The following is a 23,899-nucleotide window of genomic DNA, read 5'->3' as shown; positions in this document are numbered from 1 at the left end:
GAGGTTTGACATGACGTCCATATAAACCCGTGTTGACCTGAGCTTGACATGACGACAACAGGTACCCGAGATGACCGGATGTTGTTTGATATGACGTCTATATATACCCGTGTTGACCTGAGCTTGACATGACGACAACAGGTACCCGAGATGACCGGAGGTTGTTTGATATGACGTCCCTATATACCCGTGTTGACCTGAGGTTGTTTGACATGACGGCAACACATACACGAGATGACAGGAGGTTGTTTTGCAATGAAGGGTTGAATTTTTTAAATTACATCTTTATATACTGAAAAACAACCAATATTTTCGTCCCCCGCTTTTCATGGTACGTCTTGGCCGATGTTTATTGCATTTTTAATTATTAATTAGTTACTCAAACTTATAATCGATTCCGGATCTGATAATTTACCATAAAGTATTTTAGTTCAATGTCATTGATACCATATGATATTTACTGAACATTTGCTGTTTGGAAATAATGATTGGCCAGTGTGTTACCCCGAGACAGTTGATGACCTGTTGACCTCCGGGGTGCTCCTACACTCGTGTGACTTGTATGTCCTTCATCATTGGTTCAATGGATACCATGTCTTTGAATTTGACACGCTGTTCAAAGGTTGACTCAAAAATGTCTTCTTGGCACTCGGGTTTCCTTCCTGTAAAGGTTAACCCCCTCTTTCAATGACTAGCATCCATGTCGATATCGTTGACGCGGACGTTTAAAGGCTCTTTTCATTAGTTAGTGCGGTTGTACCCACTCGTTGCCAGACCTGAACTTTGGGGGACATAATCACTGTATAATGAATCTTTAAAAAAAAGTTTTTTAACATTTTATTTATTTTTGAAAAGTTTATATGTCATCATGTCGCCAGCTATATGCCCTTCCACCTCCGTGCCTTGTCTTGGCGGTGGGGTAGTCTAGTGGTTCAAGCGTTTGCTTGTCATGCCGAAGGCCGGGATCGATTCCCCACTGAGAAAATAAGACGAAATATCACCTTAACTGCTTATTTACAAGTGCCGAAAAATCACAGAAATATTACTTGACATCACCTGTTCAATATTCGCGTCAGTTGCACCTGTGCTCATATTAAAGTAGAAATTGAGAAAATCGTTATTTGATTTTTGTACGCTTTGGGCAACAAATGAGATTCCCTTAGCAAGGCGGAGGAATGTGGAATCAATATAGTTTCATATCAGCAGCATGCTGTAATCATGGCTATTGAAGAAGATTTTGCACTTAAGACATGGCCTACAAACAACCAATTCCGGTCAGTGTGCAACGCGCACATCGTAGATAACAGTTAGACCTAGTTTAGAAAGCACACAGGGTATTTGTTTATGGATATCACAAAAACTGACGCGTGGATGTGCCGACTGGGAACATCCACGATGACGTTAGGTGATTCGTGTAACAGCTCTCGTTTTTCTTTCAGGCGTCCCCGTTTAATGGAGTACCATTGCTGAACGGCTACCAGGAAAGAAAGGTAAGAGTATTTTTATTAATTCATTCAATTTTATTCATTAGGGGTTATTCCCAAATTCAATCAAATACGTTCGACCCACATTTATTCGACTGAAATCTGTAACCAGATGTAAGGATAATGCATGTGTGCGCAGGACCACACGCATATGTCCGTGTGCAGTTATACCAGGCAAATCTGAAGTCAGACATACGTGATGTCGGGTTTGACAACATGTGTGTCTCAATCAGTGTGTTTGTAGAGAGGCCCTCCGTGTATATGAATGTGGACAGCTATTGATTTCCGAAGATATTTTGGAGTCATGTTTGTGCTTTAACTATGAGGAATCTATGTAAGATAACATTAATGTCGATGTTTACAACCCACCACGGGCTCCATGTCAGTGCTGATTTGATTCTTGTATTTTTTTTATGACAACGCTTCATTCTGCTCATCGGCTCCAGGAGCAAGGACGATAGGGGGGAAAAAGAATCGCCAAAGTCTTATTTAATGTTACCGAGTTAAGATATAGCCCGTGCATCACCCTCAAGGGGAAAATTAATCTACTGTTATATGTTGCAAGCCTGGGCCATACCCCTCTTGTCAGGAGAGGGAAATTTATCAAGCAATCTAGGAAATAAGTCCAGGTTTTTTCATCAACAGCTGTCGAGCGAAACACATTTATTGGAGATGATTTGCCTTGGTGTCAGTCGGTGGTGAAATTGGGTGGTTTCTGATAAGGCGGATGGCGTACGATAACACATCCAGTGCATGGCACGTGTGTGGATGTACTAATCGTCTCATCGGGTTTGATGACTGTTTGTGATGTCTGACTGACAAACACGATTGTCCGCTTGTGATCTCTGGTGTGTTGGAGGCGTACATCGGTGGCAGGTCTGACAGAGGTTATCCACGCATGCTTGTGTCGTGTTCCGGGTCGTGCGCTCCTCCTACTTCATATCTGTGTTCCGCCATCGAGGGGGTTATATAATCTCTGTCCATGTTCCCACGTCTGGCGTGGGAAATAGATCTGAACATCAGCTTGCTGGACAATTTCAGAACACCGTTAAATAACGAGCGCTTAATCGTTCCATTAAGCATGTAGTCAAAACTAACAAATGCACACCAATCGGGGGTAGGGAGTGAGTGAGTATAGATTTACACCGCCTTTAGCAACAAGAAGGCTTGGGAGAGAAGGGGAAATACTTCCTTGTAAGTGCATATTATATCTAGACTATTTAGTAAGTACTGTCATTTAGTCCGCTGTCAACAGTTCTTTGAAGTGTTACGTTCACAAAACCATACGGACCGAGTGGTAGCCTAGTGGTTAAAGCGCTTGCTCGTAACGCCGGAGACAGTGTTCGCTTCCCCTATGAGTCCCTATGTCAAACCCATTCTGAATGTTCCCCACAGAACAATGTCTATCCCTTGCAGGACTTATCAATTAAAACAAGGTATGAAGGTATATGGTATTGTGCATGCCACATGCTATTTATCAGTAGTTCAGTAGTGGACGTTGTCGTTTTTTGGTCTATCCCTTGCAGGAGTTTTCAAGTTCAGTTGTACCCCCACCGGGATATTACTGGAATATTATTAAAAGCGGCGTAAAACCATATTCACCCCCTTATTCACACACGCACGCAAACACACACACACACACCCATACACTCAACAACTTGATTGAATCAGTGAAGTGGACGTGTTACACCGCTTTGAACAGTGTTTCCGTCCTGTCATGGCGTGCCAACTTGATATGGTAGAAATCACATATTTCTTGTATATTGTTCACGTTTTCCACTTTGCTGAAATCCTTTTTGGTGTCAATATGGGATTCAAAATATATCAGAGATCAGCGGATCCTTGCTCGGCTAAGGGGGGCCAGCCAAATGTCGCGTCTGAGATTGCTGGGCCAACCCTGCTTCCTGAACAACTGGATATCGAAAGCTTTTATTCAAACCGCAATATGAGGAGTAAAGCATATTTTTATACATAGAATTGTTTATCACGCCGTTAAGGTTATTATTTGCATCAAGATCACTATAAATTATCTAAATGTGTTGGTTTTAGTTTTCTCTATTGATGCTTATTGCAAACACTATCATCTACGAAAATAATACTATCACAGAAGTAATTTCATAAATGAAGATGATTAAGTGTGAGTGATTTGTAGAGTTTAGCGCCTCTTTTGGCAATGTTCAAGCCATATCACAAATGAAGACAGTATTGGCTTCACAGGTTCTATCAATAGAAGGAATCGAACCCGGGACATGAAGAACGAACGCTTTAACATTAAGGCTACCCAACAGTCCTGACAGCCCAATGGTTGATGCATCGATTCTCCATCACACAGGCGTCTCGTGTAATTTCTCGCATGCGTCATTATAAATTTAAATTGCCGTTAGAGTGGTAAATCGGCTTTACATCTATTCGCTCAACCATTCTTTGAAAAATGATCAGATATGTAAATAGAGCGCATACAAACTTAAGCGGTTGGAGCGACATGTTTTGAACAAACGCCAGTTATGTTAATATATTGATCCCGATGACGTGAGGTTTTCCCTGTTACTGCGAGAATAACTGTAGGTGATGCGTAATTAATTGTTGTTGAGATGTTCTTGCTTCAGATGAAGGAGAAAATTCCTTATTTCTAACGAGAACAGACTGTGCTCTTTGTACGAGTTCAGCAGCTTAAATAATGACTATCGACTCAAACAGGTTTTTGCCTTCACCGATGCTTAGAGAAGTGTTCCCCTCACGAAACCTTCGGGGCCGTATCAAAATTATTTTTCCGAAATAATATTATCTTATTTAACAAACGCGACTTCAAACCATAGATTTTTAAATTAAATCTTTCATCACAAAACTGTAAAGCCTGTTTTCATTCATAAAAGAAAACACGTATTCACAATCCGAATAACATGTTAGCGAATTAAGATTAGTTTGAAACAAGCCCCCAAAGTAACGCCATCTAGCGTTAAACCTGAGTTGAGTGTCGACTCTACATCATCCACATTGCACAGCAATATCCGAACTTTTTCACAGCACATGGTATCATTCGTGGCCATCAGGGATTGATAATGGGGAACGTGTTGGACACACTCCGGGCCAGGCACAACTTTAACTGTTCACAGGAAGCAGGATGTTACTGGAGATTGATGTGCTCATCAGTTACGAACACAGGGAAATGAAGTTAATGTTGTACTATTCACACTTGTATTGTAGACGCGTGACGGCCTATTTAAACCAGATCGATGGGGTTTCTCAGCAACACGTTCACGAAGAGTCTCCCAAAACGATTATCCCAAAAGCATTTTGTTGAGTGTAAATACGATTTAGAAAATCGTAAAGGCATATTGCAATCTCTCGCGAGGAGGACATTATTAAGCTTCAGTTCCCAAACACCTTCATTTTGAATGGATTTGAACATTTGTAATCTCGAAATAAATTTTTTAGGTATGAAATTTGACAGTTCCAATAATTATATCGCTATTGGTTATTGGAACTCATTACGCTATGAGATAATCACCCATGATCCATGGCATAGATATGAAATTGGAAACCATTGGCAAACATAACGGAAATATATTAAAATACATAAATAAATCAATGACATTGATCAAAGCGACACGATTACTCGTTTGGACTTCGTTCGAGTGTCTTACTACACACATACTTGCTGTTCGTTTCAATATAAATCGCCTTCAGTGACAACGCGGCCAAGACAAGAAACGTCAACTTTCGCTAAGTGTTTGTGAGTAGTGAATTAACCCTCTACATTCAGATCAATGTAAAAAAATGTCGTTCTAAGGCCAATTTGGATGCTTTACGTAAAGTTATAAGACTTCTGTCGGAATGTGTCATCCTGGACTTTGTCATCTTCAACTGGATTATTCGATTAAGTATACAAATAATTCACCAAATTCTATGATGTTTATTAAGAAGCAGTTGTGTCGCCCAAACTCTTTTCTAGCCTTGGATAAAACTAGTTCCTTTTGTCACACGCTACTTTGATACACGCTGGTTGTTTCGTTGAATGTTTGTTTGTTTGTTGTTTAATGCCGAACTCAGCAATATTTCAGCTGTATGACGGCGGTCTGTTAAAAAAACGAGTCTGGGTAGTACAGAAAATCCAGTGATTGACATCTTGAACATCGATCAACGCAATTAGGATACAATCACATGCATCAACCAAGTCTTATACTGTGGTATTAATTGATGTGTTCACAACGTAACACCGTACACTGATAATCAACTGATGACGTATATGTGTATTTTGACTAATGCTTGCTCAACGGCAGAGAATAATCATACTCGTTTATCTGCCGAAAGAGACTGGGCTGTCAAAAGAAGGCAAAAGGGTGATGAAAATTATGAAAATGGATAAATGAAAATTAATTACACCAGGTGTTTGCGGAAAGTAAGACGAATCAACTCTTGAATCCGTGCACTGGAAACTCGTTAGTCCGAACGTTGGACCAAGGAACTCGGGCATCGCGATTATCGATATTTCGATATAGATATTTCATCAATGATCCTGTTACCCGGACTTGAAAGAAATGATGCAAGTGAGAGTGTGGCGAGACTTCATTAAAAGAGCGAATAAAACGCTTTAAGTCTATATGTATATCAATTATATCAATCGGTAAGTGAATCAGGTGCTACCGGTAGTGCAGGACACGCCTACCCTATCCTGAACATATGGTGGCATCACTGATTTTCAGTGATCCATTCATAACATTTTCACCCCTAATTTGCCTTTTACGCCCAATTGCAGAATAATTCTCCGACGTTGACGTTTATATTCAATGCCGCTTTGAACAGTATTGTAAGGATATTTCCGTGCCACCCAAAGGTACAATGTTGACGTTTTCACCTTTGATAAGCAGGGTTTTGTGTTGATAGACACAGGAGCACACTTGGGAATCAAACGCACTCTCAGCGGATCCTGTTATGGTTTAAGTAACCAATACTTCAACGCCAGTTACCCCTTGAACTACTACCCGCTGACAACTGTCGTCAGGACAAGTGTAAATAAAAACGACAAAACCCTTTTCATATTCATTAAAAAAATCTGCTTAAAGCAGTGTCCATTGTACGATTCCGACTATATGATTAGCATTTCTTTATAAATTACTATTAGATAGTGATCATACCATGTTTTCGCGAAAAGGTGAGCGTCTCTTGTCCCACCGGTGGCACCGTCACAAACACATGCAAAGGCAAGTCAATTGTCAATTAAAACAATAACAAGAATACACGGTGAGACCTTTGAGATATTATGTCAGATTCCCTGGGGAATTTGACCCGGATGCACAACTGTCCAAATGTAATAGTTCCCAGTGTTCAGTCAGCCGCCACAGAGCTTCGGACTTGCCTGAAGGTGAGATGTAATTTAAAAATTAATGTCAAGCGATACATCCTCGTGATAGTACTCAAATATATCATGCCCGCCTTATGTCAGTTGTTTTACCATTTATATTCGATATAATATCAGTTAGATATACACGTATACATTTCTTATCCATGAAACAAGTTATGCTTGAAATGTTAATATGATTTTCGAACATAGTTCCGTTTAAAATAAAATCATAAAATCCGAGATATTTAAGGACAAATTGGAAATGATCGTTAGACGCGTTAGTGTTTCACATGTGATTGCATCCGAATAGTTTTTATCGCTTTTCAGATTGTTGCGATTGTGGAAGAAATATGACCTTATCTGAACAGTGATAAGAATACGTTAATAAAAAAAGTCCAATTACCAAAGGAGGCTGTTTCGAAATATCACTGCTTATGAGTGAGTTCACAAAACGGCTTTTTGGTTCTATTTCAAGAGACGTCTCATATAACGTTAGCTAACTACATACTAGGAAATCACATTATTCGTTTACGTATTCGGTACATGCGAGTCAGAATTGGAAACTAAAATGTTTTTGTGCGTTCAAAAATCTCAAAATCATTGTGATGTAGAAAGATAAAATGCTATCATTCCATCGTACTATCGGTGACTGTCACTGTGCTGTCCATCACATTTACCTTATGCATGAAAGTGATCATGGAATAAATGTCTCGCGATGCAATGACAGTATTCGTTGAATTAAGAATTGACTTCAATATTGCTTTGAGTTTGTGGAGGTATAAACGTAAAACTGGTGTGAAGTGGCTTACAATATGCATACTGGCTTACAGTACGAAGTCAGTGACAGCGTTCAGTGACATAATACAACACAAGCCCCGCCCATTCTGTTATCGGCCAACCAGGAAACAGAAGTCCGTCAATAGGTGTGGTCTATTTTTTTCTCGGTGTATGAAAATAATTTCAAGCGACAAAACTCTTTCCAAATTCATAAGAAATCTCTGCCATAAGCAGAGTTAAGTGTACGATTCCGATTGTATCATAAGAAATATTTATTAATAACTGTCAAATAGAAAATAAATGATAACAAGTATTCGTGAAAAGGTGAGCGTATCCAGCCCCATCTGGTGGCAACCGTCACAAACACATGCAAAGGCAAGTCAATTGAACATAATTATGGTAGAACAGGGAATTGCACCGGACATCATGTATGTTACTGATGCGTCAAATTTGGAAATTTCCTCCACATATATACCATTAAACTTGGGTTAGCCAATCAAACGCCATGGAACCACTTGTAATTGATGTATTGTATACATGTCATATATGTGTGTGATATCCCTGGCGTTCCTGAGGGATTTGATATCCTTTATACGTTGTTACATACCTTTGGCTTGTCCTCCTCTGGTAGGTCTTCTCGATGGATGCGCATGAAATGGTGGTATCGTAGAGTTTTTTTCAAACAATTATGGTTCAGACTGTTCTTTAAATCAAGAGCCTTAAAAAAAAATATCCTACTATCCTGTTATATATGTTTTTTTAAATTACACTTGCAATATTTTGTAGTATTGATAAGAACACCTTAGTTTTCATAGAACATAAATATGAAAGGTGCATTCCGTTTTTATATCATTGCTTGTACAGCTGTTGGTAACATCACAACACAAGCCAGATAGGATCATAGCTATGCTATATCAATATGCATGCTGGCTGAACTCACTGAATGGTTTGTTCTCTCTTAAAACTGTATGCATCTGCAACAGCACATGTTTGTTTTTTATCATTTCATATCTTTTTATATTGATAAACATGTGGAATCTTTACAGTAATCAATAAACAAATGATATAGTGGTTATAGACAAGTATGAGTCATTCATTACACGTTTTATGTATGTCCAAATGGACAGGGCGTGTTAGGCTAGCTGTATTCCTTACATCAGCTTCGTCAGCTTGGATTTCGGGATGGACTTGTGTGACACTCAATAGGTACGTTTTGTTTTTGTACATTTTACTCTCTCACGTTTCTAGGTGTTGTAGCCGCCATACCCGTTGGCTTCCCTGATGCATCCGCCAATCACTCACTCACTCACTCACTCAAGATCAAAGTCGGAGTTCATTAGCCTCTGGACACGTGCGGCAGGGGTAGCCCAGTGGTACAAACGTTAACTCATCACGCTTCGACTCCCCTTAAGGCTATACGTATAATGGATTCACGAGTATTTTTGGTCACATATTCCATCAGAGAGCAGCAGAGTCAATGGACTTCTTTTTAAGTCATTTAAACGTTTTTCACCTTTTTTGTTTAGGTTGTAAGTTTGTACTCGTCTTTTTTATTACGCTACCGAGAAATAAGTTTAACCAATCTTTTTTTCAAAATCTATTTCCTATTTTTTACCTGGCTGTGGGTCTCAAACAGGGTTGGTCCACCGGCAGCTTTGAAATAGCAGGGGTTTCCCCTTGGGAGAGTATCTAAATGATGTAAGTGAGTAACTAATTATATATTTTATGAATACCTTCTGCGAATCTTCTCCCATTCTCCAGTTATATAATTATATTATTTTCCAATTTGTACCTGTAATGATATATCAACCACGTAACGTGAGCACGATTGTTTCAATGGCCCGGCGTTTACTGCGCTGATAAGACGAGTGTCTGGTTTTCCTCTTCAGCCTCATTTGTCGAGAACTATCGCCTCACCTCGGGAAGAACCAACGTTGATGCTAATTACATACTACACGCTTAAGACGAGAAAAAACGGCCTGAACTTGATCACTTAGCTCTCAGAGATGGACGTGCTTCTACACGTTTACTGCTAATCTGCCCATTGGGAGGGAGGCACTAATATCCACTGCCAGGCAGTTGGGAGACTCCTTGCTCAAGTTATTGCCGAGAGACCAAGGCTAGGTTAGCGATGCAGAGGAGGCAATACTTATATCAATTTCGATGCGACCGCTTGCTACACTATTACGCAATGGCGGTAATGGCTGTGTTTGATTATGGACTGCCTCAGAAGGTGCATTTCTTGGTTGATATGTGATAATTGTCCTTAGATGTGTCGCCTTAAAAAATAATAGTAATTAAGATGAGCCTAACCAGACTGTGCAAGGATCATCCAAACCCTCTTTCCTGCATTTTGTAAATTTTAATCTGTAAATAATAATAATAATAATAATAATAATAATAATAATAATGTACGATATATCATGTCAGACAATAGATCCCACCATCCTCGCTCTTCCCACAATCGCTTATATTTACCAATAATAATGGGAGGGCGTGGAGGCTCCTCATGATATAATTGTATTGTGCATACATTCATTTGTCTGATGATCCTCCTGTGAAGCACGTCAAGACGCATGATGAAAACAAGACATTCCACAGTTTCCTTAAACGAGCTAAGGATGTGAGACATAATCGCAATGTCAATGTTGATTTTGTTAAGGGTTCTGTACTGCTGGACTGTACAGAAATGAGTGTCAACCAAGCAAAGTGCCATATCAAATCGGCCCATAGTCAGCTTTTCAGGGACATGCTATCTGCACGCGGCTACTGCAGTGTGTTGAGAAGATCAGCAACCCTGCAGAGTCCTTCGCTTGGATGAAGTCGATTTGCCTGAAAAGTGACACAGAAGGCTTCCTGTTTGCTTCTCAGGACCAATCACTTCCCACTCCGTCAATGTGTGATTTTGCATCAAAATGTAAATATGAAAAGTAGGTTATGCAATGAATTTAATGCAGGCTGCAGTGCTGGGGAGCCTTCACATTCTCCGAAAAAGTCTGGGTGGGTTCGAATAGGCAGCGCTTCTTGGAAGAAGTCCAATTCGCTGTCTGGGCTGCGTGTAGAGGGGGTAAGGGCTCCGAGTTGATGATGAGCCTATCTAGCCCTCTTTACTACACGTTTTATGTTATCTGTATAATAATAATAATAATAATAAAAATAATAATAATTACAATAACATTGCATTGTAATATTTTGTTGCAATTCTGAAGCTTATATTGTCTTTAAGTCATAACTCTTTCTTTTAATACGACCGCCCCCGTGGTCTAGAGGTAGAGCGTCCGCCCGGAGTGCGGGTTCGATCCCCGGCCGCGTCTTACCAAAAGACGTTAAAAGATGGTACTAGTTGTTACCCTGGCGCTCGGCATTAAGGGGCTAAAACAAGGACTGGTCGGCTCGGAGTCAGTATACTGTGTCTGAGGTATTCATGTTAATCTGCGGCATGGTATCTCAATGGGCTAGCACTATAAATCGGCATCAGTCCGGACTAGTACAAGCAGCCACACAAACACACACACGTACATGCACGTCGCTATATAAGTGCAATAATCTTGGACGCGACGTTAAACCGCATTTCACCTCACCTTCTTTTTATACAATGTTTCAGTCCAGACATAGTTTCCCATAAAATACAGGAGCGTGCAAGCGCAATTGATACCATTGACAATCACTTATGAGAATTGACGCTTATCAGCTCGGACGCCCTCGTTGTTCTGTCGTAATACTTATATTGGCTGTGTTTGCCTTCAAGACCACTACACCTCTGGTCCAGGTAAAGTCCTAGGCCAAACGGCCATAACCTGGCGATCGTGAATCTAAATATGAACACATTTTGGTAGACTAACATAAAGTCTATGAAATATTTCATTACACAATACATTTCTCTCCTCTAAGATTACAACTGATTTTCCTAATGCGGTGGTATAGAGCTGGCTAGATTTGCTTTTATACGTATCTAGATTGGTTTTGCTTTCATAAAATACATATGTCCCACAGTCATGGTGCAGGACTAAGGTTTTGGTTCAAAAGAGGCGTCGTTTGCCTTATATCCCCTTACCGTAATTCTAGCTCAACGTTCAGTATCAGTGACGATATTACCAGTAATTGTAACAATCGTTGATCGTGAAGTAGTTTCATCACAGAGGATACAGCCGATGATGGGCAGTTTGGTGGCAACAGCGGTTAACGCGTCGCTCCAAACGTCGACGACACTGATTCGATTCCACACATGGGTAAAATATGTGGACACCATTTTCGATGTAATGCTGCTATAATATTGCTAAAAGCGGCGAACATACTCCCACAGCCATGAATTGATATGGATATAAATGCGACAAAACCCTTACCGTATTGATAAGAAATCTCTGCAAACAGCAGAGTCGATTGTACGATTCCGACCACACCATGAGCATGTGTAAATCACTATCAAATAGTGATGATACCAGGTGTTCGCGAAAAGATGATCGTATCCCGCCTCACCGGGACCACCCGTCACAAACACATGCAAAGGCAAGTCAGTTGTTCACACGACTTTACGCACTGGTACGTTGGCGTTAACCGCAACTCATTTTGGTAAATAGTAAGTACGGCAGATAATAAATGAACACGACAAAAAATAGACCACGTTCGCCCCAGACTCGTTCTTCATGTGGTATTACGTTCGAAATTGCTACATTGACAGTTATGGTGTATTCGTAACTGCTTATGTTGGTTATATTGCTGGAGTCACAATTTACATAACCCGATACCATCAATCAATGTTTACATGTTTTTTCTTTACGAGCATATTTCTTTCTGGCTAGTGCTCATAGCAATGTTTGGAATTGATTTTAAAGACAGTCACAAAAATGCACATTCGGCCATTTATGTTTATTTCAAGCAACTTTTATTACCTGTGAGAGCGACGAGGGAATTATTCGCTTTTATTTGATACTCCTCTCCACCACTGTAAGGTAGTGCAGCATGCCGCTTCAGATGCCGGTCACAGCAGCGTTGGAGATCAATGTTAATAGGCTTAACTCTGAGAAACGGCATAAAAAGGCAGTTTGTCAGAATTGGCGGAGCGTTGTGAAGCGTCGTAGCTTTTATGACCATAATATTGAAGATCGTTTTCCTTTGCTGCCGTGTGATGTATAAACGCCATACCATGCGCGTAGAAGAAGTTCTGTCATATTGTCTGATTTAACGAGATCTATGCGTAATTTAAGTGTTCTTTGAATAACTTTTGTCGTTGCTTGTGTTCTCAACGCATTTGAAACCTTTGAAGTCGTGTTGACATGAAGAAGAGTAGCACGGAGTGAGTGAAAAATGAATAACACACTGTAACCAATCATTTATGTGGGCACAAGCAGTGATATATCCACATACGAAGAGTACGATCAATCATGTTGCAAGTACTCGTCTTCTTTTCGTTAATTAATGTTAGTATTGAAGTGTCATTTGCTTCAAGCAGGATCAAATGCCACCAGCAAAAGCGGTTTGAATGCGTGTTCCCCGAAAGTAAACTGAAGGCAAACTAAGCTGCAATAATGCAGTGGTTGGTTAAGATAAATCTGATACATAACATAACTGGTTGGAGAGAACAGATAAGACTATCAATATAAGTGCCAGCAGAAGTAAATGTGCGTTAATTAGTACACATGAGGCATTAACATAGTTGCAATAGTGAAAACTTAGCAGGCAGCAGCAATAGTGGAGACAGTATCGGTTGCAATAGTGGAGTGAGTGAGCGTGGTTTTACGCCGCTTTTAGCAATATTGCAGCAATATCACACACTGTATCCATGTCGGGAATCAAACCGGGATCCTTGGCGTGACGAGCTAACGCTTTAATCGGTTGCAATAGTCGATTCGATACAGCATCGGTGGCAATAGAGGAGACAGCATCGTTTGAATTGTAGAGGCAGAATCGGTTGCAATAGTGGAGTCAGAAGCATCAGTTGCAATAGTGGAACCGGTTGCAATAGTGGAGACAGAATCGGTTGCAATAGTGGAGGCAATAAACCATACGAGTAGCATTATCTTCAGCTGCAATAGTAAATACAATAGTTGTAGCCTAGCTTTGGTCACAATAGTTAGTAGCCTTGATTCATTTGCAAAAGGTGTGGCCTAGCTTCAGTTGCAATAGGTGTGGCCTTGTTTCAGTTAAACTAGATGTGGCCTAGCTTCAGTTGCACTAGGTGTGGCCTCGGTTCAGTAGCAATAGGTGTGGCCCAGATTCAGTTGCAATAGGTGTGGCCTAGCTTCAGTTGCAGTAGGTGTGGCATAGCTTTAGTTGCAATAGGTGTGGCCTAGCTTCAGTTGCACTAGATGTGGCCTAGCTTCAGCTGCAGTAGGTGTGGCATAGCTTTAGTTACAATAGGTGTTGCCTAGCTTCAGTTGCAAAAGGTGTGGTCTAGCTTCAGTTGCAATAGGTGTGGCCTAGCTTCAGGTGCAATAGGTGTGGCCTAGCTTCAGTTGCAATAGGTGTGGCAGTAGTATCAATAATGGCGACAGTAACAGCAGTTGATCACGTATACAAATTCGTAATCGTCCAATAGCAATCAGTTTCAGTTTCGAGTTACATTGACACTCTGCAATGTATTATATCAAATGGGAGAGATAACATTCATGAGTGTTAAGTGGCGTCAGTCGTAGCTGATGTAGTGGATGCTGAAGTGGACACAGCTGTTGCAGTGGAGAGGAATCAGTTTGCCAGCATACCGCATGCAATGAGTTGATGGACCCGTACATGTGTGTCACACACACGACAGCAAGAATCTGCACAGCAAACCGACATCATCAATCCCACCCTTAATGAACAGTTACACGATCTTATAATTTATTGCACGCAGATGACTCACTGGCGGATTGCCACCCCGAGGAGGGGAACCCATTTATGATTCAGCTCAGATAGTTCCACATCCTGGGTGACCTGACCTCGCCGTGTTCACCGATGAAGTTAACATTCATGTCTCACGTCAACATGATGATCCCCATGCATCTCCTCCATCATGGGCGACATGTACTGCGACGGCGGCCACGCTTCTGACCGTATTGACCACGGCGATCCGGGAAATGACTTCGCTCACAACAGACTCTAGGTAACGAGATACCATTGCTCGGGATTAGAGGTGGAAAGCCCATCTCACATCTATCAGTTTCTGCTAGACACTTCATTTGCTGAGTAATCCTGGGACGGGGCCTTCTTGGCCCTGCTTCGATCTCCGTCTGTAGGTCTCTGGGATACACGACGTAATACACGTGCAGCCAGGGCAATACGTGATGCCATTACCTAAGTTAAGTAGCCACAACTAGATTCCTTTATTGTCTGCATGAAGTTCCTTGCTCATCTTGATGCTGCTGTCTGTCTTGTTATAATACATTTCGTGTTCAAAACGTACGTAAAGCTATGTACAATGCAGGCGATCAAGACTCTTTCTGTTCGACCGTTCTGTGTGTTTGTTGTGTAACGCCGCCAACGGAAATAGTCCAGCTATTATAGTCGTCTGTAAATAATCCAGTCTGGACCAGACAATCCCATGATTGACATCATGAACATCGAATATGCTTGGTTTGGTTGGTTGGTTTGTTGTTTTACGCCTCACTCGGCAATATTCCAGCTATATGACGGCGGTCTGTAAATAATCGAGTCTGGACCAGACAATCCAGTGATTGGTATCATGAGCATCAATACAAGCAATTTGGATCGATGACATGCTTCAGCCAAGTCAGCGAGTCTGACCACCCGATACCGTTAGTCGCCTCTTACGACAAGAACAGTCGTCTTTTACGGCAAGCATGGGTTGCTGAAGACCTATTCTACCCCGGATCTTCACGGGTCTCGAATGTGCAATGAGGAGCATACGATGACATGCATCAACCAAGTCAGCCAACCCGAACACCCGATACTGTTAGTCGCCTCTTACGACAAGCATGGGATGCTGAAGATTCTAACCCTGATGTTCTCTCTCAATTCGTTCTGTTAAATGGCTAGAAGATGCAAAGTGCTTAATAATTAAAATTGGTTTGTATGTTCTTGGTATGCCGATGCACGTACTCATTTAAAGTTTCAACAACCAAGCCCACGACACAATGTCTATAATTAACTGTAAAATACTTGACAATATATATCCATATGTCAAAATATAATTGGAACGGAAATGTAATGTTATCCAATACCACGAAGCGTCTGCAATGTAGTATAATTTTATAATATATATGTATGTAAATGGGTCATATGGCCTTGAAAACAATAAACGGAAACGAAAACGTTGGCGCATAGTCTCCCTTCAAAACGTGACAATGCCATAACTCGAAAATGCAACAGTTTGTAAATGTTCCTATTTCTGTAATCTGAATCAAAGACTACACACAATCGGAATACAAACATGACTCCTGGCATGGCATTGGAGACGGGGGAAATTCCATAATGCATGAAACTGGCTCTTTTTGCAGAATTCTCAACGAGTTTCGCGGAATGAACGTCCACTCTTGCCTAGCCTCTGGCCAATTCTGTACTCAAAGATAAGTCCAAGGATGTATAGTAATTCTTGTCTATATAATAGGCAAGTCTAGATAAGTTCGTCCCTTCGCGGTCGTCTAAGCGCCTCAATTCGCTGTGTAGAGTTGCGTACCTTTGTCGTACCAGGATCTGATAGTCGTTGGTTCGGATTCACACCGTCATGTTTCTAGGTTGTTAGGACCATACCCGTGCTCGTGGGTTACACCAAAGTGGTAGACGGTTATGACCTACAGAACTTCGGGTTCCCTCCCGCAAGCGGCACCGCCGTGATCAATTATTCACTCACAGGTTTATTTTAAGGTAGATTCGGCATTACAGTGTCCCGTCGTCCAAGGCGCTGTAAGCGTAGAATGTCCTTCTGGTCGTAGGTTCGGATCCCGATCCTCTCTGATTTTCATCCTTGGTTTGTGAGGTCTGAGGTCAATGCACTTACAATGTCTCATAGTGTTGTACAGGATTAATTGGTTATTCAGTTATGAGTGAGTGAGTGAGTTTGGTTTTACGCCGCTTTTAGCAATATTCCAGCAATATCACGGCGGGGGACACCAGAAATGGGCTTCACACATTGTACCATACTCAGTTATGCTATCAGGTGTAGCTGCACACTGGTCGGTCACACGCCTACAATAAAGGTGTTGGTGCTCACAATAACATGATTATACAGTTTACATTATACAAGCGTTGCTCTGTGTCTTTACCTACTTTGGGGCGGTCGGGTAGCCTAGTGGTTAAAGCGTTCGCTCGTCACGCCGAATACCCGGGTTCGATTCCCGACATGGGTACAATGTGTGAAGCCTATTTCTAGTGTCCCCCGCCGTGATATTGCTGGAATATTGCTAAAAGCGGCGTAAAACCATACTCACTCACTCACTCTTTACCTACTTGTTTATCTAACTGTTACCATAACTAAACCATTTTTTACCAGAAAAAAACAACTGGTCACTTGACATTCGGTATGTCTTCCAAAAGCACTTTCAAACATTGTGTCAATTAGTATCCTTTCTTCTTTATATATGAAATACACGAACACGCTGATATATACAGAGACTCAGCGTTAGCCTAACAATGTTATGTAAGTGCAATCAAATTGGGCGCCACGTTTTACCCAGTTCACCTCATCTTCAATATGGTAATGACGATTCCAATGCAAGACGCCGCCATGCTGTCTGATGCCACTAGGCCTCCCCATATCCCTTGGACTTCACCAGCTTAGCTCGTCCGCTATCTGTGTCATGTTATATATTCTGTGAATCCACTCCACGCGTTCCGGAAAGCGGGTTTTTTGACAGGCGACGCGTCTGCCTCAATCAGCAGAATATTCCCCATTCCGTGCAGACTTTGCTAATGCTCCTTCATTAACTCATAGAAATACGACGTCGCCAACAGCGTGGCTGTTGACGTTACTGTGACCCGCCGTCGTCTTCCTCTCTCGCTCAGACACGTTGTGTCAGCAACATCGCTGTTGCCTTTCCTTAAGACAACATTGAGTGAAAAGATTTACGTTACTGCTGCCGACATATTCTTTGTTAAATTGGTCATAAATCTTGCAAAGCAATTCTCGGTGCGAAAGGTTTTAACGCTAAAGGTTTTAGGGGATTACCAAGTGAGGGAGCCGGGTTCTAATGACTGTCGTATTCAAACACCTCCTGGCAGTACATCATTACAACTAATAATTACTTTTCGGCTGCTATATAACTTAACGTTTGTCGTGGAGTGGTTGGATCGGAGAAGGACAAGAAGGTTCCAGGGGAACCCAACGTAGGGCTCCTCACAGTCAACCATCTGCACTGCCGGGAGTTACGAAGCTCTTTCCGTCTGTTTGGCAACTGTCTGCTACAATGTAACGCTTTATTTGACTGTTAGGAGAAAGATCATCTGCTATAAATATTTGCTAGATCCACTTGAGTGTAGGCTGTGAAGACGATGGTACGACTCGTTTGGCACAACAGCCAAAGTCGATAGCCAGGAAACATTCAAGGTCAATATTAGGTCATGGAGGGTACATGTGTTGAGTTTGCATAAAACATATCACCATCATCATTGTAATACATGCCACCAACATTATTATTACTATTATTATCATTATTATTAATATTAATATTATTTTTATTTTTATTATTATTATTGCTTACTTGCTATTATTAGTATTAATAGTAGTAGTAGTAGTAGTAGTAGCAGTAGTCGTAGAAGTAGTAGTAGTAGTAGTAGTAGTAGTAGTAGTAGAAGCAGCAGTAGTAGTAAGTTGATCGTTAATTCTGTCTTTGTTTTTTTTTAACTTGCTTTGCTATCGGTAGGAAAGGACATACATACCCTTTTCGCGAATACTGGTCTGTTTTTTATATTTTTCTTCACTATTTTACCGTTTACGCCCAATGGAATCTGTTTTACCAGATAATGGATACATATTATTCTCTGGCGTTTTATATTTAAGTCATTGTTTCTTTTTTTGGGTACAGTAACGTGGATATAAACAAAATATATTAATGTTTGGAAATTGTGTTCCGTCGTTTAGAGTAAAACTGTTGGACTCTTATTAGTTCGCTATCATGGTTTACGTTAAAGAGTTGATGAATACTGTCGACCAATGGCACTTAAAGCAGACACAGAAACGCCAGATCTACGACATCCAGGAAGAATTGTTTTTATGTGCAAGGTTCACATCTTTGTAAATAGTACTTACTTCTATATCCTACCATTTCCATCTTAAGTCGTACCATGTCATTAAACCTCAACTGTTATTTGCTGTCTCGAGGGCACACATGTGGAGAAGATCCTCTTTGATAACAATGTTTAGACTGAGATTTGCAAGTCCGCGACTCTAATTGCCGTCCCCAGTCAGTACAAGGCTCATCTGTCAAACCAAATTACTTCTTTAACGTCGATCCTAAGATAACAGGTATTTAAAATGAGTCGTTACCAAAACCGACATCGTCACTATAACTTGTGCAGCAAATCAGTCAGATGAAATATGGCCAGACATGCTGGAATAAGATTTGAGTTGGATCGAAACATATCAATTGAACTATCGTATTGCTCACTTCGTGCAGATGTGGCCAAATGCATTTAGGTCCCAGTTGAGCTGGCTGGCTTTACAAATTAACGCGAGTTTGAGCGCGTGACCCCCCGATACCCCTTGATTGATTGTATCCCCTCACAATGCGCTGCCCTATGTCAGTGTGCTTCTTGAAGGACGGCCCGTAGGGGCAAACAAGTTTCAAATTGGAGCAATCGATACCAGGGTGAAACATGCCAAGATATCTGTTTTAACACCCGGTTCTATGTCTTCTTGGCTTAATTGAGTGTTCCATCTCTGTTGGCCCAATGCCGAGGGCTCCGGTAAGCAGCAATGTGTGTTTTCATGTTCTTGTTCAACAATGCAGCAATGTTTACAGAGTTGCAAATTGCCATTACGGAACAGACTGTGAGCAGTTGGTCCATCACCGTCGGCGCTTTCAGTCGGCTCTCCAGACTTCGCTCGAGGTGTACCTCATTCAAGTCTCCCACGCTCTTTCTAAGAGTCACGTTCCTATTTATATTGGTGTTATATTATGTTGGGCATGGAACAAGCAAAGAAAAGAAATATTTCCACAATGGAATGGGGTTTTTTGGTTTCTGGTGAGGGACAAAGATGTTGTATGACGAGGGCATCACTCACGAGATAGCCTGGTTGAAAGTGAAAACAACTGCATCTTTGACGAAGAGCAGAAGCATGGCCGTGTGTCAACGGTTGGGCCCTATCTTCCAAGCGTCTGTATTGGTGCCAAACAGTATAGAGCTGTTTTAAGGGAGGAATGGTTATTAGAATGCTTCTGCATTGTTGGCAGTTTAGGGCACACCTTTCCCTCTTGAGTGTCAGTAAACATTTTAACCCGTGTTTTGTAGTGATACCTGTCGGCGGCCGCATAAAAAAAACAGCATGCGGAGAGAAACACGGTGTAATTCACTTCCCTTTTAACATATTTAGCTGGTGAATGCGTGTGATCTGTCCCCGGTGATTTGACTAACGCGGCTAACACCTTCGCCGTATTATCGCTTTGAAGCTCACTCACTGGAGTCGGACGCTAAGGCAGTGTTGAAGGCGTGGTTTAGATGTCCGTAAGATGTAAATTTACAGGATTCAAGGCGTAAATCTTCTGTTTACATTTAGGATATATACATTACACGTTTCAGAGCTGCGATGCAATTGAGTATTCGTGGCCATAATTTCATTTGGAACCGACGGAATAACACGGAGGTTTCAATTTTTAAAATATCGCGCATCGAGACCTTTATAACAACTGCAAATCTATTTTGTTTTCTAAATGCAAATTTAGGTACGCGGGATTTGGGGATCGCTATTGTAGTACGCCGGACGTAAATAAAATCGTATTTGGTACCCAGATTCAACATTATAAACAAATTTATACTTAAATGTTTCCGTTATAATATTTTATATTTTCGATATTGTTTCAGTAATTGACTTCAAATTACACACTTTTCTCAATGCTTTTGACATTTGTGTTTAGTGGTATTCGGGATTCAGGGGTGAGCAATGAAACATTAGATGGTATTCTTGATTCAGGGGAGGAGGGGGTTAGCACCCTCTAAAAAAGAATGGCATCATCTGAACCCGCCATGCTTGCAAAATTGCTGCGAAAAATGTTTTTCAGTTAAATATTATCACACAGAACCTATGGCTGTAACAATGACGTCGCCATGCCGAATTCTTTTAATTATTTATTTTTTGCTTGGAGGAATAAGGTATTTATCAAGAAAGGTGTTCTCAAACTGCAGAAAGACCGGATTTCCTGTCAACGGTTCAGATTCGGTTCGGGCTTCGTCAGATTGTGGTAAGCACTTCCATTCGTTTTACATTAAACATTCTTTGATAAAAAAGTTTGTATATGAAGGAAGTTGATAAAATGTAAGAAAACAATTCTTGAAAAGAACCCTCTGTTTGATAAGCGAGTGAGTATTGTTTTACGCCGCTTTTAGCAGTATTTCAACAATCTCACTTCGGGACACCTGGACTGGGATTCACAAATTGTACCCATGTGGGGAATCGAAGACGGGCCTTCGGCGTGACGAGCGAACACTTTTAACGACTAGGCTACCCGACCGCCTCCTTCTTAGATGCTATTCACTTGTAATGGGTTGTCATCGCTATGCCTGTAGATCCGAAATTCGAAACGTCAACGACACAGAACAAACTGCCGAAACAAATTCCATTGGGTATAAAACCTGAAATAGTGATGAAGATTATATGAAGGGAGTAGCAGCAGCAACAACATACGTTCTTCATCATGTTGGTCTGAGTAAAAATGTTACCTGATACCGTCTCTGTTGCCTCGTCAATCGTCATGTAACAAGACCCATACTGTTTCTAGTACGATAACAGTCCTTCAATAACGTGGCCATAGTAACCTGACCACCAAAGTATTTCATCGAAATCAGTTTACTGTTTACAGCGTCTGTTGCAGCACACATTAAGTCAGTGTCATGTGCGGTCTTTCGAGACTGATTTAATCTTACCATAAACAGTACAGATTATTTACACGTCTGAACGCGGCGTTAGGGACACGATCGTAGTAACAACGACGGCAAGACCAGCGTCGTTGGCAAGAAACTACTCCCACGAGAGCCTTCCCTCTGTATAAACCTGCCCTGCTAGGATACATCCTTCGCGATGTTCTACGGAAGCCTGTTTCAGCTGGTCGAATCTTGCCCATCCAGAAACACGTTTCTTTGATCGTCTTAACTTGGAATGTCATGAAGGCTTTGTCAAAGCACATAATGATAACTGTAGCGAAAAATTGCCATGATTGTATTTAAATGGTCCATCAAACGACACGTAATCGCTTTTTCTCGGTTGTGTTAATATTAAATTTGTTCGTGTGATGAATAGTTTGGGTAAAATCAGTTTGGACGTTAATCGATAACGATCAATGCGCTTTTATCGGTGGATTGTGATATGAAATCCCGCTCCGTTTTCTGTTCGGATTTATATGAAGCATTTCACCGTTTAGGTTCAACAGTAGAAAGAACCATATCATGTCTCTGCGGTTTTGGCATAAATGTTCAGAATTTATTGTTTTAGCTAGACATTGAGGAGTATTATCACATCCCTTGTTGGATAAATAATGGTGAGGTGAGGTGAAATGGAGTTTGAGGTCGCGTCCAAGATTATTACACTTTAATAGCGACGCGCATGCACGTGTGTCTGTATGTGGCTGCTTGTGCTAGTCCGGACTGATGCCGATTTATAGTGCTAGCTAGCACACCGAGATACCATGCCGCAGTTTAACATGAATACCCCACTCAGACACAGTATACTGACTCCGAGCCGACCAGTCCTTGTTTTAGCCCCTTAATGTCGAGGCAGGTACGGTAACAACAAGTACCATCTTTCAACGTCTTTTGGTATCACGCGGTCGGGGATCGAACCCCGGACCTTCCGCTTTCCGGGCGGACGCTCTACCACCAGACCACGGGGGCGGTCGGTTAAATAACGGTACTGTTCAAGGGGTCTTGTGTTGTATAACCTGCGAGGGCATGCATAACGGGATTCGTTAATATGAAGATACTCAATGCATGCCTGTTGATGTGAGAGGAAAGATGATGCCGACCAAAGATGTGGTTGTTTGTTTGCTGTTCAGCGCCTCACACAGCAATATTCCAGGCATATAACAACTGCCTGTAAACGATCATATCTGGACCAGACAATCCATTTAAACGATCCATGCCGACGGGACACGCTATAAGTCACCACCAAAACCATTTGGACGCCTCTTACGGCAAGCAGAGGTTGCTGGGGACTAATTACAAATCATTAACAAAAACTGAAAATGGAGATGTATATTATCGTATAATATGTTAGCTTTTTTACCAAGGCTGCATTTAACATCGTATTGACCACTAAGAAATAATTAGGATTCGTAGAGTTTTGCGTTTTTCCTTTTATATAAAAGTTTGAGGGTGTATACTGATGAGTAAGCATGTATTTATTGTATATAATATTTGCCATTGGACACTTTTTATCAACATGCCTCCCTGAGGACAACTGGTAGCAGTTATTTCAACGTCTAAAAATTCAGTGTAGTTGTCTAAAGAACAGAATATGTTTGCACACATATTGTACCGCATGTTTCTCCGTACAAAGTCAGGGGCGGTGGGTTAGCCTAGTGGTTCAAGCGTTCGCTCATCACGCCGAAGACCCGTGTTCGATTCCGTACAGGGAACAATGTGTGAAGCCCATTTCTGGTGTACCCGCCAAGATATTGCTGGAATATTGCTAAAAGCTGCGTAAAACCATTCTCACTCACTCTCCGTACCAAGTCCGTTTCTATCTTCCCCCATGTTGAAGAATTATTAGCACTGTAGCTATACGCTTATCATTTAATACATTTTGATAGAGTTCATAATTAATTACTTATATTCGACGTATTTATCATGACAACCGTAACTGATAGTGCTTTAATACTTTATGATAGACTGTCATGGGAAACACATTGTTCAGATGGTGTCTTCGCCCTTTCTGCTTTAGATCAACAAAAACTTCCACATAGATAGGAGCTTGTTTCAGTGTCTTTAAGATTGCATCAAACACGGTTGTTTTTGTGCGTCCCTGATTTGTAGAATGGTGAGATATATCCTTCACAGCGAGCAGCCATTAATGCGGTGTGCCTGGCACAACAAGATATACTCCAAGCCTGTTCAAACGATTTCACTGAAAACGCCGTGGTAAATATTGACACTGATAGACATTTTATTTTTGTTAAAGCTTGGCGCGAGAGGGTATGTTTAGTGTTTCTGATCTGTT

The 23,899-nt window shown here is 41.2% G+C and overlaps 1 protein-coding gene across 1 annotated transcript in view; it reads left to right on the top strand.

Moving 5' to 3' along the window:
• The window catches only part of LOC124138501 (5-hydroxytryptamine receptor 1D-like), a 194,683-nt gene that overhangs the window by 59,208 nt on the left and 111,576 nt on the right, over positions 1-23,899 (top strand). The window contains exon 2 of the mRNA XM_046505197.2: positions 1,440-1,490. The gene's annotated coding sequence lies outside the window, so the exon portion shown is untranslated. The remainder of the gene's footprint in view (positions 1-1,439; positions 1,491-23,899) is intronic.

Source organism: Haliotis rufescens, unplaced genomic scaffold, assembly GCF_023055435.1.
Source record: "Haliotis rufescens isolate VD_foot unplaced genomic scaffold, xgHalRufe1.0.p SCAF_97, whole genome shotgun sequence".
Taxonomy (NCBI): Eukaryota; Metazoa; Mollusca; class Gastropoda; order Lepetellida; family Haliotidae; genus Haliotis; species Haliotis rufescens.
The sequence above is the reverse complement of the archived record's forward strand: the minus strand, read 5'-3'. Positions and strand labels throughout refer to the sequence as shown.